This window comes from Phyllobates terribilis, unplaced genomic scaffold (assembly GCF_046119375.1).
Source record: "Phyllobates terribilis strain yellow unplaced genomic scaffold, ASM4611937v1 Scaffold_3__8_contigs__length_932513732, whole genome shotgun sequence".
In the NCBI taxonomy this organism is placed as follows: domain Eukaryota; kingdom Metazoa; phylum Chordata; class Amphibia; order Anura; family Dendrobatidae; genus Phyllobates; species Phyllobates terribilis.
The window spans coordinates 283,443,066-283,455,066 of record NW_027362763.1 but is presented as its reverse complement, the minus strand read 5'-3'; positions in this window follow the sequence as shown (position 1 = coordinate 283,455,066).

Sequence of the window (12,001 nt, the reverse complement as noted above, 5' to 3'; positions counted from 1 at the left end):
GTCGGGTTAGCCGACTCTATGGTGCCTGCAGTTTAGGTGACTCCTATGTGGGCTGTGGGATCTGGCAATGAAGGCTGGCTCCATAGTGCCAATAGGACAAGCACCCCCTGTAGGACTGTGGGTTTTGGTAACTGCGGCCGGCTCGCGGCCTTGAACTTTTTTTTACAAGGGTACCTTCTGCTACCCATCCGGGTTCCAGTACCGTCAGCTGGTTCTCGGCAGTGCCTTTGGATTAGGTGCCTCCTTCTCGGTATCCAAGTTCCACCAACGTCTGCTGGTCCTTGGTAGTGCTTTCTGGCACAGGTACCTCCTGCTTAGTAACCGAGTTCCAGTACCGTCAGCTGGTCTTCGGCAGTTCCATTGGCTCTTGTACCTTCTACTACCCATCCGGGTTCCAGTACCATCAGCTGGTTCTCGGCAGTGTCTTTGGCACGGGTACTCCCTCCTGTCCAGCCTGGTTCCAGCACGCCAGCTGTTTCCGGGTAGTGTCAATTTCACTTTGCCTCCAATGCGTTGTCCTGTCGTGTTGAGGTCGGTTTAGCCGACTCTATGGTGCCTGCAGTTTAGGTGACTCCTATGTGGGCTGCGGGATCTGGCAATGAAGGCTGGTTCCATAGTGCCAATAGGACAAGCACCCCCTGTAGGACTGTGGGTTTTGGTAACTGCGGCCGGCTCGCGGCCTTGAACTTTTTTTTACATGGGTACCTTCTGCTACCCATCCGGGTTCCAGTACCGTCAGCTGGTTCTCGGCAGTGCCTTTGGATTAGGTGCCTCCTTCTCGGTATCCAAGTTCCACCAACGTCTGCTGGTCGTTGGTAGTGCTTTCTGGCACAGGTACCTCCTGCTTAGTAACCGAGTTCCAGTACCGTCAGCTGGTCTTCGGCAGTTCCATTGGCTCTTGTACCTTCTGCTACCCATCCGGGTTCCAGTACCGTCAGCTGGTCCTCGGTAGTTCCATTTGCTCTTGTACCTTCTACTACCCATCCAGGTTCCAGTACCATCAGCTGGTTCTCGGCAGTGACTTTGGCACGGGTACTCCCTCCTGCCCAGCCTGGTTCCAGCACGCCAGCTGTTTCCGCGTAGTGTTAACGTCACTTTGCCTCCAATGCGTCGTCCTGTCGTGTTGCGGTCGGGTTAGCCGACTCTATGGTGCCTGCAGTTTAGGTGACTCCTATGTGGGCTGCGGGATCTGGCAATGAAGGCTGGTTCCATAGTGCCAATAGGACAACCACCCCCTGTAGGACTGTGGGTTTTGGTAACAGCGGCCGGCTCGCGGCCTTGAACTTTTTTTTACATGGGTACCTTCTGCTACCCATCCAGGTTCCCGTACCGTCAGCTGGTTCTCGGCAGTGCCTTTGGATTAGGTGCCTCCTTCTCGGTATCCAAGTTCCACCAACGTTTGCTGGTCCTTGGTAGTGCTTTCTGGCACAGGTACCTCCTGCTTAGTAACCGAGTTCCAGTACCGTCAGCTGGTCTTCGGCAGTTCCATTGGCTCTTGTACCTTCTGCTACCCATCCGGGTTCCAGTACCGTCAGCTGGTCCTCGGTAGTTCCATTTGCTCTTGTACCTTCTACTACCCATCCGGGTTCCAGTACCGTCAGCTGGTTCTCGGCAGTGACTTTGGCATGGGTACTCCCTCCTGCCCAGCCTGGTTCCAGCACGCCAGCTGTTTCTGGGTAGTGTCAACGTCACTTTGCCTCCAATGCGTTGTCCTGTCGTGTTGCGGTCGGGTTAGCCGACTCTATGGTGCCTGCAGTTTAGGTGACTCCTATGTGGGCTGCGGGATCTGGCAATGAAGGCTGGTTCCATAGTGCCAATAGGACAAGCACCCCCTGTAGGACTGTGGGTTTTGGTAACTGCGGCCGGCTCGCGGCCTTGAACTTTTTTTTACATGGGTACCTTCTGCTACCCATCCGGGTTCCAGTACCGTCAGCTGGTTCTCGGCAGTGCCTTTGGATTAGTTGCCTCCTTCTCGGTATCCAAGTTCCACCAATGTCTGCTGGTCCTTGGTAGTGCTTTCTGGCACAGGTACCTCCTGCTTAGTAACCGAGTTCCAGTACCGTCAGCTGGTCTTCGGCAGTTCCATTGGCTTTTGTACCTTCTGCTACCCATCCGGGTTCCAGTACCGTCAGCTGGTCCTCGGTAGTTCCTCAGCTTTCTTGTATCTTCTGCTACATTTCCAAGTTCAAGCTTTTTGAAATGGTTCTTGGTAATCACTCTGGATCTCCCTGACGTGGACCCTGAAGACGAGGACCCTGAAGACCAACCCTAAGAAGACGAGGACCCCGAAGACGACGACCCTGAAGACGAGGACCCTGAAGACCACCCCGAAGAAGACGAGGACCCTGAAGACCACCCCGAAGAAGACGAGGACCCTGAAGACCACCCCGAAGAAGACGAGGACCCTGAAGACCACCCCGAAGAAGACAACGACCCCGAAGACGAGGACCCAGAAGACCAACCCGAAGAAGACGAGGACCCCGAAGACGAGGACCCCCGAAGACGATGACCCTGAAAACCACCCCGAAGAAGACCAAGAAGATGACCCTGAAGAAGTTGACCAAGAGGACAAAGAAGAGAAGACAAGCACCAAGATACAGAAGAACAAGAGACAGAAAACCAAGAAGCAGAAATACAAGAAGCTGCAGAACAAAAAGCGGAAGAACATTAAGCATAAGACTAAAAATCAGAGCAAAAGATAATATCTAAATTATAAGCAGAAGATGACTAAGCAGTGTATGGGGGTGAGTCCGTTCCTCCTCGTGGTGCCCCTGGAAAAGACCTGCTGCTGCAGGCCAAACTGAACGCGAACAAATCCTGTTGTAAATCTTTTGTGACGGGCAGAACGAAAGGTGTAATGTCCAACCTTTTATAGATAACTACAGGAATGCCTGTCACAAATAAGAATATGATGAAGAAGAAGAATATGAAGAAGATGAAGAAGTAGAATATGAAGAATGAAAAAAAATGAATAATACGAAGAAGGTGAAGAAGAAGAAGATGAAGAAGGTGAAGAAGAAGTCGATGAAAAAGATGCTGAGGATGATGAAGGAGAAAGTGTGGGAGAAGTAAAAAAGAAGGTGAAGAGCATGGAAGTAGTGAAACATAAATATCTGACAAAATATAAAAATACTTAACATAGTCAATATTTCCGTAACTCAGAACGTCTTAAAAAAAATATTAATTCCTGCTATTCCATTTGATTGGACTAAACCTCTATGCCTTTATTGTCTCCCCCACCTCCCCCAATACATTCTACATTATTCTTAGTTGTTTTCCTTCATGTAGAATTAACCTACAAGGAAAGAAAGGGCTTATTTTCATACCGATATTTCTGTCCCATTGACTTGCATTGGTTTCCAGTATCGGAATCGGCGATATCCGATACTTTTTCGGTATCGGTCCAATCCAATCCGATCCGATATTTCCCGATATCGGAAGGTATCGCTCAACACTAGCTAAAACCAATTAAAAACAGAAACCATACAGAAAGACCACGTCCGCAAGTAATCAATAACCTGAAGGCACAGATAATGACATAGATCAATTGCTAGGTACACTCTCCCATAAGAACATGTTACAAATAACTACCATACATCAAATACTGCAGTTTGGTTGAACAAAATGGCAGGTATAGAGGATCATATAGGCAGAAACATGTAGGTATATGGTATAATTAAGATATAGAACTCAAAACCAGGCGTCCCTGGAGAAAATATTTAACCTCAGTATAGCACCTATATAATGGCTCATATAACACATATATAACTATACAAATCCAGTGTGCGAGCAAAGAACTTGAAATGCAGACTAGTGTAGCCACTCCAACCTGTCAAAGGCAGTGTTACTCATATAAACCCCCATGTGGTGGGATGAAGAGGAATGCATGTGGATGTAACGGGGAAAATGGGAGAGGGACCATAGGAGTGAGCAAAGCCCACGTGTATCCCCATCAATACGGCTTCATCAGGGCATGCACACGGCTTGCACAGCGACGTTATTATGCACATGTGCATGTTTAAATCCCTGAGGACAAAGAGCCTCCGATAAAACATAATAGGACAAATATATTTTGTAATGTATATATATATATATATATATATATATATGTATATAGAGATGCTAAGATTTATTCAGGGCCATATATCACGGTTCATAATTGGTTGGGGGTGGTATGTCCCCAAGAGAAAAGGGTACTAAAGAGGTACCGCATGAGCAATATAAAATAAATCAAATGATAAACAAGTAAGATAGAGGGAATATATATTTTTTGATGTAATGAGATTGACTCCCTGTCAATTCTATGTAGCAATAGATCAGGATAGGAGAAGCTCTAGCGACATGATATGATCTTCCGGAAGTGTCTTTATTAATAGAGTCCATTACCCAGTGCATATATGCAGTGTGAATTGATTAAGGACCCCAAAGATAATTCATGCCAGTCAGATAAGGCATTACTGTGATGTTGCACCAATTGTCCAGGAGTTTGATTCCCGTTCTTTATAGAATAAGGTAGTCCCATCCAAAGAGAAATGCAAAGAAAAGAGCAAGAGGACAACAAAAGATGAATGAGGAGGCAGATCCATATTCCTGATCCAGGTTAATCCAGAAAGCCAGTGTAGAGGAGTTCTTCGTTGAGTCCCAACGGAGCAACCGAGCGTAGCATAAATATCCACCTGGATTCCATGCGTAATAATAAATTGTGGTTACTACCTGTAACATCCCTGGCGGCGTGCTTGCATAGTGCACCACCTCCCACTATGCAAGACTGTAATCTTACCTGTCAGTCCATGCTGCACTCTTTGCTCCAATACTTGCTCTGTCCATGTCTCTTGTCTGATTGCTTAGGGCGTCGGCGTGGCTTTCTGCTTGTTTCTTATAGCTACTGTGTGCACAGTCCTAATGCATCCCCAGCCTATTGCTGTGAGTCACTGGATACTTAAACCCCCTCCACCCAGTGGGAGGGGCCTGAGCAACACTTTCTTACAGTCTGTGTTCTGTGCAACTGTTTGTTGCCAGGTCCTGTCCTGACTCTGTTTCCGCCACCCTGGGGGCCAAGAACCCAGGGCCACTACCTGTATCTCTGACTTCTAGTCTGTTTCCGCCACCCTGGGGGCTGAGTTCCCAGGCTCGTTCCTGTATATTATTCCCGGTTCAGTTCCTGTCTGAACAGTGTCCTAGCCCGTTACTTGTTTGTTTCTATGTCCGAATCTTCCCTTTTCCTGCAGTGTTTGAACCTGCACCTAACTCCAACTCTTTGTCTCTGTACTTCTGTTTGTGAGTTTTGTGTCCACTCGCTACTTCATTGTAAGTACCTTGTATGTATCTGGTTCTGCTTGTCCCCTTTCCCTTCCTCTGTATCTACCTCTTGTGTTCAAACCATCTTCCTGTATTTTCCAGTTTGTTCCATGTGAACAGAGCCCTGTCCTGTCTGCCTTCACTTTCTGCTCTGTTCTGCTCTGTTTGTTCACCGCTCCGGCGGTTCTGCTCTCCTCCGCTTGGTTACTGCACCTGCGGTTCTATTCTGCTCTGCTTGTTCACCGCTCCGGCGGTTCCGCTCTGCTCCGCTTATTTACCGCACCTGTGGTTTTGCTCCGCTCTGCTTGTTCACCACGCTTGCGGTTTTGCTCCGCTCTGCTTGTTCTCTGCACCTGCGGTTTTGCTCTGCTTTGCTTGTTCACCGCGCCAGCAGTTTTGCTCCGCTCTGCTTGTTCACTGCGCCTGTGGGTTTTGCTCTGCTCAGCTTGTCTACCGCATCTGCGGGTTTTGCTCTGCTCAGCTTGTCTACCGCATCTGCGGTTTTTGCTCTGCTCAGCATGTCTACCGCATCTGCGGGTTTTGCTCTGCTCAGCTTGTCTACCGCATCAGCGGGTTTTGCTCTGGTCAGCTTGTCTACCGCACCTGCGGCTCCGTTCCTGTGTCCCAGTCTGTACAGGTCCTTATCCTGCCTGCGTTTCTACCTGCCAGTACCCGCCTCTCTGCATGTTAGCTGTGTCCGCCTGTGCCCACCTGTCTGCACGCCAGCCGTGCCTGCTAGTGCCCACCTGTCTGCATACCAGCTGTGCATGTCAATATCCACCTGTCTGCATACCAGCCGTGTTTGCCAGTACCCACCTGTTTACATGCCAGTCTAACCTGCCTGTTCCTGCATTCCCCGGTGTGGGTCAACAGCTGTGACCGGGGACTGACCTGGAGTGGCACCTGGTCCCTCTGCTCGGTTCCTCCTTGGTTCACGGAGTCGATTGAGCCGCCGTGCGACCTTGGTCGGATCAGGTTGATACTTAGTTACGCCCCTCCAGGCACTCCTCGGTTCATGGTACAGTGGGATCACTAATCACGCTCATGCCAGTCAGTCCGGGCACGAGCGTAACAGTTTGCTCAGGCCATGGTTCCCGTTGAGCCCCACGGCCCTTCGCTCTCAGAGAGATTTTGAATCCTTGTCTGGCGAATACGTGCACCAAGAAATTTTTTTTTCTTTTTCTCAAGCTGTGGCCTAGGCGATTTACGCACCAGCCCAAATGGATCTATCAGCACTCATTCCTGCGGATCCACCACAGTACTATGGGGATCCAAAACAAAGCCGTGCATTTGTGGAGCAATGCATGCTGCATTTCAAATTCTATGCTCACTATTTTCCTACTGATCGGTTTAAAGTAGGATTCATGATGTCCTACCTAGCGGGTGATGCCTTGATATGGATCACCCCCCTATGGGAAGCATGGGATCCTATCATCTCTGACCTGCAGGCCTTCCTGGTGGCCATTCTAATGGTCTTCGATGACCCTAACCCTGAGGCTTCTGCTAAAGCTTCCCTTCCCAGTATCCCGGAGCAGCCCCGATGGGTAATGTGTGTAGGTAGCCTACCAGTTCTCCAGCCTGAAGAGACAGCTGCCCACACAGAACCCACACAGGATGACAATGCTCCACAGAATACTTTCCTTCCCAACCTCAAGAGGCAGTCCAGACGTGCAAGGCGTAGAGGTAAACCGTCACACCAGGTTCTGTCCTCCCAAAGACCTCCTGTTCCTTGGTCGGATCGGGTTGATACTTAGTTACACCCCTCCAGGCACTCCTCGGTTCATGGTACAGTGGGATCACTAATCACGCTCATGCTAGTCAGTCCGGGTGCGAGCGTAACACTACCACCTCTGTTGTTGTTGTGGATTTCTATAAGCTAAAGATAGAAACATTATGAGGTTTGCCACCATGTTCGGTCAAGAAGTGTGAGGCTATAGGGGTAAGTGTTTTTTCTTTCCTAAAATCAGAAGATGCTAATTGTATAGTAGATAGATGTTTCTGAGCCTGCCTCCTCAGTTCTTGGGATGTTTGGCCCACATATACTTTAGGGCAGGAGCAAATAATTGCATTTTTAGTCTTGCTATTAATGTACGATCTAAGTGGATGATGTTGATTGTCTAAAGGATTACAAAAATAATTTCTTGTGGGACGCATGTAGGGGCAGACGTTGAAATCACCACAAGGAAAGGAACCCCTCAAGGAGAAACCACGGGTCAGCCTGACAGTAGGTCTAACAAAATGGCTGGATGTGAGCAATAGAAGAAATTTGTGTATCAAAGGTGAGTACAGACCAATGTTGATTTAAAATATTCCTCACCTGATTTCAACCCGTGCTGTGACTGGTAATGAACCTGGGGGCAGTGTCCGATGGTCGATGACGTGGTGTCAAGAGGAATTCCTGGTTTTGAATCTTGGCCCTCTGGAAAGCCCTCGATATGATCTTTTTGGGGTATCCCCTTTGCTTGAGCCTCTCCGTTAGCTCCCTCGCCTGTTTATAAAAGTCAGCATCTTGGGTACAATTCCATCGCATACGTAGGAATTGATCGACAGGAATCCCTTTCCTAGTATGTGATGGGTGGAAGCTGTTATATTGGAGCAAGCTGTTGGTAGAGGTGGGTTTGCAAAAAAGATCAGTAATCAGTCTCTGATCCGAGATGGTAATCCTTATTTTCAAAAACGTGGCCGTACTAGACGAAATAGAGTGGGTTAAGAAGATGTTATGGGTGTTATGGTTCAAGTCACAGATGAATTATGAGCAATCTTCCTCTGTGCCCGACCTAACAAAAAAGACATCGTCTATGTACAGTAACTATGCCAGTGGGCTACCCATTGTTGAAAGGCCGTCATCTGAGACACCACCGTTTCCTCCCACCATCCTAAGAAGATATTTTCATATGCTGGCGCACACCGTGCGCTCATTGCCATGCCTGAGATTTGATGGTAGTATTGTCTATCAAACAAAAAATAGTTATGACAGAGTATAAAATTTAGCAAATCAATAATAAAAGAGTTATGCATGCAATTTTGATCGTCCATTCGATCAAGAAAGAATGTGAGAGCTGTAACACCGTCCTTATGAGCAGTATTGGAGTATAATGATTCTATATTGCAAGTAACGATTAATGATTTGTCTGGAAGAGTGATGTCACGGCATATTTTGATCAAGTGGGAAGAGTCCCTGATATACGAGGGTAAGGAAATGACCAAAGGCTGTAAGAAAAAATCCACATAAGAACCAGCATGTTCACAGACGCTCCCTATGCTAGAAACGATGGGCCTTCCTGGTGGCCGTTCGATATTCTTATGCACCTTGGGCAAAAGGTAAAAGGTAGGTGCTACAGGATGTTCTACCTCAATAAATTTCTTTTCATTTGTGGAGATGACCCCGAGGTCACAGGCTTGATTTAGTAGCCCCCAGAATCGTTTGAGATATACCTGTGTTGGATCCGAGGGCAATCTCTGGTAGAACCAGGGGTTGCTGAGTTGTCTCGATGCTTCCTCCAGATAGAGGTGTACGGGCTAGATGATGACGTTGCCCCCCTTGTCTGCGTCCTTGATGAGAAAACTATTGAACTATTGTTATTTTTAAGTCCAAGCAATGTCTTCCTCTCGGTTGGTGTAATGTTAGAGGGAAAAGATGTACGTGCTGACATTTTCATAATATCCCTCCTAACGAGGTTAAAAAAGCACCTGGACGCGCACATCTTTCTCTTCATATTTAATATTCCCCTTTCCTCCGCCCCCTTCAATATATGGATCTTCAATGATGACTATTTGGGTTAAATATCCCATATCTTATTGGGCTAGATATTAGTTATCTCTGATCGTTCTTTCTTCCCCTTCCTTTTCCTCCTTTACTCATTATGCATACTTTCACATCTGTTGGTTTGCATTTAACCTTTACCATCCTGCAGGAGAATCCATGCTCGCATTGACATATGCATTTAGTCCCTTGTTCACCGATGCTCCATATTGTGTGTCGGCGTTTTTGCCCACACTTGCTTTTCCATTGGTCTGTGCAGGCGTTGACAGCGCTTTGCCTTATGAGTAGGTGTCATGTGATACCTCTCATGTGACTTGTTCTTTCAATTACTTCCTCTTCCTGCTCCGGGGATAGTGCGCCCCGCACACCAGATTGTGGAACCGGGTAATCACATTGTGTATATATATATGTGCATTGACCCTCAAGCATCAGGACCAGCCCTGATGAAGCCGTATTGACGGCGATACACGTGGGCTTTGCTCACTCCTATGGTCCCTCTCCCATTGTCCCCACTACATCCACATGCATTCCTCTTCATCCCACCACATGGGGGTCTATATGAGTAACACTGCCGTTGACAGGTTGGAGTGGCTACACTAGTCTGCATTTCAAGTTCTTTGCTCGCACACTGGATTTGTATAGTTATATATGTGTTATATGAGCCATTATATAGGTGCTATACTGAGGTTAAATATTTTCTCCAGGGACGCCTGGTTTTGAGTTCTATATATTTATTATACTATATACCTACATGTTTCTGCCTATATGATCCTCTATACCTGCCATTTTGTTCAACCAAACTGCAGTATTTGATGTATGGTGGTTATTTGTAACATGTTCTTATGGGAGAGTGTACCTAACAATTGATCTATGTCATTATCTGTACCTTCAGGTAATTGATTACTTGTGGACATGGTCTTTCTGTATGGTTTCTGTTTTTAATTGGTTTTAGCATGTTTGTATCAGTGCACATTAATACATTTTGGAATTTTTTGATTTAACACTATTGACTCATATGTGTGCATTTCCATATTACATTGTCTCTTTCTTCTTTTTTTTTGCTAGGGAACAAGTATTGAACACATGAAAAAAGAGAGGTGGAAAAGCCATGGAAAGTCTTGAGACCAGCTGAATTTTATCAGTAATTAAAAAGCAATCCTGCCACTTAGTGAAAAATAATATCAGCTGGTTCAACTGATGGCTCATAAAAAGATGTCTCATTACTAAGGTGCCACACAAGAAACATCTCATGATGGTTAAAACCAGTGAGCTGTCTCAAGACCTTCGCAGCCTTATTGTTGCAAAAGATACTGATGGCATTGGTTACAGAAGAATTTCAAAATTACTGAAGGTTCCAGTGAGCACTATTGGGGCCATAATCCGTAAGTGGAAAGAACATCATTTCACCATAAACCAGCCATGACTAGGTGCTCTCTGCAAGATTTCAGACAGAGGAATGCAAAGAATTATCAGAAGAGTTGTCCAAGAGCCAAAAACCACCTCTGGAGTGCTACAGAAAGACTAGGAATCAGCAGGTACAATTGTTTCAAACAAAACATAATGCACTCAACTTACATGGCCCGTATGCATGCTCACCACACAAGACTCCATTGCTGAACAAAAAGCATATTTAAGCATGTTTAAAATTTGTTCAACGACATTTAGAAAAGCCTGTGAAATACTGGGAGAATGTAGTCTGGTCAGATGAGAACAAAATTTAACTCTTTGGGTGACGTAATACACACTGTGTTTGGGGACCCTGCATATCACCCCAAAACTGAAGTTTGAACGTGGGAACATGATTGTGTGGGACTGTTTGTCAGCATATGGCAATGGCAAACTTCATATAATTGAAGGAAGGATGAATGGACAAATGAACAGAGACATTCTTGCAAAAAACATTTCTGCCATCTACCAAGATGATGAAGATGAAAGAAGGGTGGATATTTCAGCAAGACATTGATTCCAAACTCACAGCTAAGGAAACTCTCAATTGGTTTTAGAGAAAACAAATTAAGCTGCTAGAATGACCCAGCCAATCACTTGACCTTTTTGCATGTCCTCCATCATGGCTATCCAGTAATGTTCCTTTATGTCCCAGCTTATTCACCTGTGACAGAATACATGGTTTGGATGGTGGATTTTGACCTCCAAACTTCTTTAGAAGCTCACTTTGACACCTCTGTCAGGACTTTTCCAATAAGTTTTCACAAGGAAAACACGCTCCTCCAAACTGTATCTGTACATTGTTAAGAAGTGAAAAGGAATTCGGCAGGAGTGAAATGCAAGCACCACACATAAACTACCGACAAACAGAAAGGCGTGCAGCAAGTCTATTTCATGGAGACGACCGGTGGGATGACAAGTCGACGACACCTCTTGGAGCGAGGATGTTTCTCATTACTGTTGCTGAGGTTCATTGCACTCTCACTTCTCATGAACCAAAGTATGTATAGTCCAAATTTCAATATGCTCCACTGTCTCTTTTAGAAATTACAGCAAGACATACAAAGAATATTAATGAGATTTGCAGGGTTTCTAAGTGTAGCAGGGAAGGAGTTAAACTTACCATTACAAGTAGGGCTGGGTTGGGAGAGATGTTACCTGGGGCTAGGAGAAGAATAGAGAGAGTGAGCAAATGGTTAAGAGATTTGTCAGAGCGTCTTTTGTGTTGAATGGTGGGAGTGAACGGATATTTGCTGTTTACAAATGTGGAAAGAGCATGAGAGCTGTATGGAGGAGAGGATAGAGGGCTGATATTGATGGAGTGTGCAGAGTGTGTGAAAGTGTGGTAGGTATGAGTGTTTTCAGCAGCTAGAACATAAATGAGGCAAATACATATGGTGAATACATTTTGTAGTTCAAAAGAACTAGGCACAAGTTTGTTTAAATGTGTTGTATGTCTTACCTGTCTCCTACCCTCTCCAACTGTCATGTTTA